Genomic DNA, 7,958 nt, shown 5'->3' with positions numbered 1-7,958 from the left:
AGCACTTTCAGACTAATGGAAAAAACTCTCAATTTAGAATTGCATATCTAAATTGGCCATCATCGAAGGATGAAATCAAATATACCTAAATTATATGAAAAAAATAGTTTGCTGTTTTTAGAACATCACTAAAATAATTACCTAAGGTTACCCTTTGCAGAGAAGAAAAATAAACCCAAAGATAAAGGCAAAACAAAAAACAAACAAACAAAAAAAACCCATGGTTTCTAGCTTGAGCCCTCCAATCTAATCACATCAGCTGGAAATGAGGAAATGAGAGTGATTTAACAACAACAACAACAAAAAAAACAAAACACAAACAAAAAAAATTACTCCACTTGTTTTAAAAGGTGGCAGGAATTTGAAAAATCATGAACACTCTTTCGCCCAAGTACAGCTGAGGTTATTGTATGAGCACGGTCAGCTTCTCAGGCTTGGCTAACCTTTCGAAAGTAAAAGTTCATATATTCAGAAGCAGAACAACAAGGACTGTGAATTACAGATGTTAAAATTCTTTTTTTGTACCATGTTATTTGTTAAGAAAAAAATCGTATCTTATTACCCGCTAAATAGAGGTTGTCTGTGATTAATATAATTATATGAAAACATTTCAAATAAGCTTGATTCTGCTGCATTATTTCACATGCATATGTGATAATCAAATGGCAGAATTATGTTAATTAAAAATGGTTGCCAAAATTTAGCAGAGGAAATATGATATTTCCTCTGGGCAGACAAAATCATAATTGCTTTACTGATTTCAAGTTATTATTTTTAAACTGAGTCAACTTGAAATTGTTTGCCTAAATGGGAAGTCTTGGTGATATGTAATACATAGAAATATAGAGCACATAATATAGAAAATGTAGAAAAAAGTATTTCTTCAGTCAGAAAAAACTATTAATTCTAGATCAAAATGGTTTCACTAAGAAACATATGTTTGTTAACTTTTCTTTCTGCAGAAATTGGAATATATTTGAAAGTCTTCTCTCAATGGGTAGGAGCTATGGTCTAACTTTTCTGAGCACTTAGCACTAGACTAGAGAAGAATACACTCCCGCAAAGGTCATAATGGGAAACCAGAAGTGACAATACAAAGCCATCGATTTCACTGTGTTTTATTGCTGTGTAATAGAATCCTGCAAAGGATATGCGGTTCCTACACGTGTATGTGATGGCTATTTTCACATGGACTGAAGGTTTTTGCTTACATAACCATTGCATTTTTTTTATAAAAGTCAACCTTCGATTTTATTAATGGTTAATTTAGGGTGGATCAATCATATGTGTCTGAATCAATATTATTACTAAAAGAAAAAGATAAAATGGTTCATGTGTTTTAAAAGATTAGGGACTATTGAAAATAGAAATAGGAAAACCTAAGTAATTGTTAAAATGCATATTATATTAGGTGGCATAGTTAATATTGTTGGACTACTAGACATATAATCCTGGAATTAGTAAAATGTTATAATTTCAAATCATTAGTATAACCACCTCTCAATTTTGCTGATAACTCATGTTAAAATGTTTGATTTTGTGACATATTGCAAATGATTGTTTTAGTTTAGCACATTTGGAAAGGAAGCATAAAAATATGATTTCCTGACATGCCTTCAAAAACTCTCTTTCAGGCACAGTTATAAATCATGCAGTTTAAGACTGGTCCATTTTAAACATTGAGCACGCATGATGTTAATTCATTTTTATTTTCTGAAGATGATTTTGACCTAGAAAATATCTCTTGCTTGCCTGTTCGAAATGCACTTTAATATGTGAATTAAATATCCCAGATTCCCCCCCCCAAAAAAAACTCTTACTGCCACATTTATTTGAAAAACGAACCTATTCGATCATGTTCCCACTGTCATTTCATTTAAAAGAAAGAGTTAACATGATGCTTTTGAGCTGCTCGTCATGTGAGCAGTCCTGAGACTTTCCTTTCCATTACTGGCTGCAGCTGTTCGGTCTTCTCGTGAAGGTCCATTTTCCTCTCTCTGTCTTCCCTTTATTTTTTCCTCCATTTCTAAAATACTTTTCTTTGAAGAGGTTCTGTTTCCGTGCAGTCTATGTGGTGGAACTAACCTATGCCATGCAGTGCCCTCAGCAAACATCCTTCCTGGGGCCTTTGAAAAAGCAGCCGCATGGTAACAAGAACTTTATTGTTTATGCTCTCTTTTCTGCTACTTAAGATTTGGGGAAAACATCATGCATAAAACATTTTGTCTGAACACCCTCGCTATGCCCCCTTGCTATATTTCAGGGACTTACTCACAGAGCCACCATATGGCCCGAAGTTTTGCTAGCATATCTAAAAAAAAAGGTTTGGAAGTTCTTCGCTACATGCCCCCGGTCTGTAAGACAAAATTTGTGGATAGCTTTTAAAAGTCAATTTTAAAACTCTAGCCCTTGGTAAAGACTAAATTAAAAACAGCTTGAGAAGAGTCGAACATGACAAAATAATAGTTCGAGGAGATTTAGAGATACTGTCAGAAGTTATGTGTAAGTTAGAAGAAACAGTTTAAAGGTTATTCCAAGGAACTTGCAGTTCTCATTTTAATGCTAATGAACCAAGAAATATTAAGCCGAGAGAGTTAATCTGTATTCAGAGCATTCTAATAAATTAAATGAAAAAGGTGCAGATCTAATGCAACTTGCAAATGTTGGTTTCAATAATTGTCACATCAGCTGAGTATTTATCTAATCAGACTGCTGAATTTACCTTTTCCACTAATACTGCTTTTCTCTTCTGTCACATCATTTTAGTGGCATTTTAGTCAAACTGATGCATTTTCCCTTAATCACTTGAGAAAGACTATAAGTCCTCATTCATAGAGGGATTTACTGAGTGGGAGAAACTACTTTGGGGTCATTTTAAAATACATGCTTCTCTTGTCAAACTCCATCTCTTTGAAGTACTTACGAATGTTAGTCCCTTTACTTCTTCTTCATTCTGAAATTTTGTTTAAAATCTGTATTAGCAAAAACTTCTATAGTCAACGACCATATGTATGTTGTCTCTAATTAAAATAATTTTTATAGCACCTCCATTTGTTCGTTTCACTCTGACTTCGGTACCAATTTACTTTGCGTTCTCTCTTCTTCCCATCAATCTTGTTTTGTCTCTAACTTACTCAGAAATGAAATGATGTATCCCAAAACTGGAATATGGCATAATGCTTCTCAACATTTCTTCAAACGTTTCACTTAAAATGTGTGTGTGTGCGTGTGTGTGTGCGTGTGTATCTGTACGCCTGTAAATAAAAGTACGACCTTTCTTATGATGTAAAGTATGCAGTCCAGCCAGGACTCTGGTGAACCCAGACCCCCAACCTCCTCAGAACAAAGGGAACGATATATCTGCACAGTGACCCACATTTACCGCATGCCTTTTCTGATGTGGCTTTTAACATTGACCTGTGGTTTCTTAAGCCTTCTCTGTATGTTCCTTTCCTTTCTTTTATAATGGAGGGGAGGAAAAAATCATTCACTTTGTTACCGATTGATTCGTTTATAGCATTCAAAATATATATTTTTTAAAGAGTTGACGTTAATTTTATAAACCTCTACATGGTATGTTTCAATAAAGCCTTCTTGGAAAGGTTTTTTATGTAAAAGAAATTTTACAGACAATATTGAGAATAATAAATGTGAGAAAAGAAGTCATTTTAGGATTAGGAATAAGTGTGAAAGAGGGACAGAACCTACTTATATTACTAGAAAATAATTTTCCATTTGGAAGTTATAATGAACTATCATTTTCTTATAAAAATGACCTTTTTAAAAAGTGAAGAGGCGTGCCTTCTCTTTTAGCAAGAAAATTGCATTAACAATTGTCAACCTGCAATTAGAAAAGCAGTAAGTAGGCTTTCAGTTCTATAACTTTTCGCTAAAACATTGGCACATGAAGAGAAGTGCCCTGGACAGATGGGAAATTAGCAGGTCATAAAAATCTATAATAGATTGGCTGTTGCCATCAATCTCGTGAAAGTAATTACATCACTTTTTCTGAAAATTACTGTGGACTTAATAGGGAAAATATTATGTATATAAGGCAAACAACAATAGAAATTAATATCATTTTCTTTGAGCCTAGTTTTCTAATTTTTTTTTTTAATTGTTGGCTAGGATAAAGATTTTTCTTCTTTTTTTCTCTCTTTTTTTTTTTTTTTTTTTTTTTTTTTTTTTTTTTTTTTTTTTTTGGCTAGGCAATCCTTGGTTGACCTCACAGATTGCAAAGACCTTGTCAGCTTACAATCCCTTATTTCTTATTTATTTATCTATTTATTTATTTATCTATTTATTTAATCTTTTAGGCCTACAGCGCCTGGTCTTCCTAGGTGGCCTCCCATCCAAATACTAGCTGGGGCCAACCCCGCTTAGCTTCCAAGGTCAGATGGGATCAGGCTTGTTCAGGGTAGCATGACCATAGGCAAGACCTTTTGATTATTTTTATATTACAGCATCATGCAAACACTTTACTTTTTGCAAAGAGGGTGTGTGTGGGGCCAGGTGTCAGGTGCTCAGCCGCCACGCTGTTCAAGGGTCAGTCTTCAGCTGATGCTATCTCATACCACGTGGGCCAGACACACAGGCTTTTTCTGTCAATATCGCCATCCCCTTAAGTGTCCGGCGTCCTGGGTTGTGAAACAAGGGCGGCCTACTGAGAGCTCTTTGATAAGGCAGCAAATTGTGGGGTCAAAGTAGGCATCAGAACACCTTGGAAAAGTAGCGGCTGACATGTTTGAGGCCGTAGAAGGGCAATCCTTATTAATTTGCAAAGAGAAGGCAGCTAAAGTGTCTCGCTGTCGTAGGTAATATCTATCACTCGCTGGAATGGAGACTAATGTTCTCTGCAAACTGACAGCCTCTACATACCTCCCTCATCCCAGCGAAGGCTGCCTTCTTGGATAGAACTGAGTGATCTCTTGCTTTTGCCTGTTTTCTCGTTTTAATAAGGTTCCTCTTTCTCCACTTCCTCTAGCCCAGCGTTTGTTGACCTTGCCACTAGTGATACTTTGGATTGGCTAGTCGGGTTGTGGAAATTGTCTTGTGCATTATAGGATGGAGCAAACCTGCTTTTTCCACTAGATGCCTATAGCACTCTTCCACACCCAGTTACAGCAACTGAAAATGACTTCAGACATTGATTGCCAATGTCCTGTGGTAGGCGGGTTTCTCCCAGTTGGTACGCATGCACTAACCTGCTCATCCTTGCATGTATTAAAGAATATGTTCGCTACAATCTCAAATGAATGAATCAACCTACAGAGCTACAAAAATAGATTTGTTTTATAAAATTCGTTTGGATATAATCTAGATTTTTGAACACTGTGATTTTTTTAGTAACTAAAACAACTTGTATAGCTCCAAATGAAATGATAAGTACAGGTATGTGCAGTCTAGTTTGGACTAGTCAATTAGTAACAGCATAGTTTAGACTAATCAGTTAGTAATCTCGTCACAATATTTTGGGAGTGAAAGACTATAAATACAAATCTATATATATATTGCAAGTATATATGCAAATATATACATATGTATGCATGCGTATGTTTGTATGTATATAATTTTTAAACGTTCCATACATTTTTTTGCATTAATGGCACTAATAAAATTACTAACATTGATATATTTTGTTTTCTTCTATGTAGAGCCCCTTCAAATACCATCTCAAATCATATCTACTTGTCAACTAGCAAAACAGATGTGGCAGAGGAATGTTATCTGCAGATAAACAGCACCTTCTCCGGTATTATTACCTTTACATGGCAGCTACCTATACCAATCAATACTTCAACTCCCAGATACCCATGTCAGCCATGTGCTTTGAAGTTTATTAGATGTGTTTAAAATCCTATTCACACATCACTGAGAATTACAAATGCAATAGTATCTGTTACGTAAGATGTCCCTAGATGTTGATCATATCATCAAATTAAATATATATATATGTAAAATAAATGGACCCATATGACAGATTTTTAACAACAAAAGTCTAATTTTTTATCTAAACAATTTTGGGACAAAATTAAATAAGGTAGGTAGTATATATTTATTCTGAAATATTTACGATTGAAAGTATACATTCATATTCATATGTATGCTACGGGCATAATGTTCTATTTAAAAGAACACATTTCAAACAACTTATAAGAAATATGGCATTCTTCGTTATCTGTAACCCGCGTTGCCTCCTCAGAAGTAGAAGCAGCATTATAAAATCATTGTGTTCGCTGCAAGGAAATTCCCACTTCTTAGTTAAGCCTGAGCTCCCATATGTCCCTTTTACAGCATCTCGGAGGGTGTTGATGGAGCGAAGGGCTGTGTTCCTCACTCATTTTCACATTTCGCATTTTCATATCATCCTCCTGCCATTTGAAACGCTCTATCTTGAGCTTTCAGGACCTCCTTTTCTCTTCATGTTTTCAAAGGCATATTTTAAGGTGGTTTATTTTTTTTTTTTCTTTAATACTGAACATATGGGGAAAATTTTTAGTTTTTTTTTTTTCAAATTTCTCCATATTAACTTTTGAAACTTTGGCTTTTTAATTTTTTTTAAGAATAACATGCTTTGCTTTTTCTGATGAATGATTATTTAAAAAGAAAATAATGCCAACCCATGATAGTTGATGATTATTTTTCAAGAAGTATTTTCTATCTAGTAGAGTTAGAAAGTCAAAAAAATGCATGTCCTGATTTTTCTCGCATACATTTATTCACTCATTCATTTATTGTCACAAATTTACTGAGAATTTACTATAATTATTGAGTTAGTAGTTATACTAGAAACTGGATGGGATAAGGTGAGAAATAAAATCTGTCTGCCCTAAAAGTGTTTTAAAAAATAAAATATATATATGCACACGTATACCTACATATATATAATATATAGTGGATGTTAGACAAAGGAATGACTATGTACACATGTGTATGTATATGTGTATTTATTTTATATTTACATATTTTTCTCTAATATTCATTAAACGTATGCAATATGCAAGGTATACATTAGTTTTATAAGCAAAAATCTTCCCTGAAGTTATCTGAAACACATTTTCAAGTGCCCTAAAGGGATAGATAGAAACTTTTTAAATACTTTACAACTGACCTTGGTACTTTTTTCTTTAGGTTTCATGAAAATATGTTTTCAGGAAGCAGTGCAATAAGCCTGTCACTGGCTGTGTGTCATTCCTTACTTCATGGTAGAGAAGGTGGAGTAAATATTAGATAGGCATTTTTCTAAATAAATTAGAATGATCACGTTTTACTCCTTTCTGTAGAAAGGTTAGTGGACTATTAAAGATGAAACCCATAAATTATATAAGCTTAAATAATTCACTATACAAATAACATGTGTTTAAATATTCTGTATATGTAGATATGCGCAAGAAGCAGATATTATCTCAGATTCACAAAAGCAAACAAAATTTCATTTAGTTTCACTATTTCATTGAATTACTACCTAAATGTGTTTCTATTTAAACCCCAATTTTATACAAACGCCTGATTTTCATATTCTGTTTGATCTCCAGAAACTTAAATAATAGAATGGGTCAAGCTAAGGGCATATTTGCAGTTTTCCTTTGAAGAAAATGGTGTTAAAACTATGAACATATTTAAGCAACATAGTAAGCCATTGTAACTGCCTTCACTTAGTAAGACTCAGCTAATTAAGACAGTCGTGAAGGTCACCAACACAGATTTCAAGTTCATGTGGAAATACAGATGTGTGGTGCTAACAGTGTTCACAGTTTCTTTAAAAGCACGAAATGTAAACCTGTAAAATCTCCACAGTCGGTAATGGATAATATATATTTTTGAAAACCCAACATTCCTGAAAACACTTTCTCATTGCTTCCTTGAAAATATGTCTTGTGATGGTTGATATTATGTGTTTTACTTGGCTGGTTCATGGAGTGCCCAGATGTTTTGACAAAACTTGTTTCTGAGTGTGT

General features: G+C 34.0%; 1 pseudogene; it reads right to left on the bottom strand.

Annotated features, from left to right (window-relative positions):
- Positions 1 to 4,315: 4,315 nt before the first annotated feature.
- Positions 4,316 to 4,434, bottom strand: LOC118612631 (annotated as a pseudogene).
- Between the last annotated feature and the right edge of the window lie 3,524 nt (positions 4,435 to 7,958).

This window comes from Rousettus aegyptiacus, unplaced genomic scaffold (assembly GCF_014176215.1).
Source record: "Rousettus aegyptiacus isolate mRouAeg1 unplaced genomic scaffold, mRouAeg1.p scaffold_m13_p_16, whole genome shotgun sequence".
Classification (NCBI taxonomy): Eukaryota; Metazoa; Chordata; class Mammalia; order Chiroptera; family Pteropodidae; genus Rousettus; species Rousettus aegyptiacus.
The sequence above is the reverse complement of the archived record's forward strand: the minus strand, read 5'-3'. Positions and strand labels throughout refer to the sequence as shown.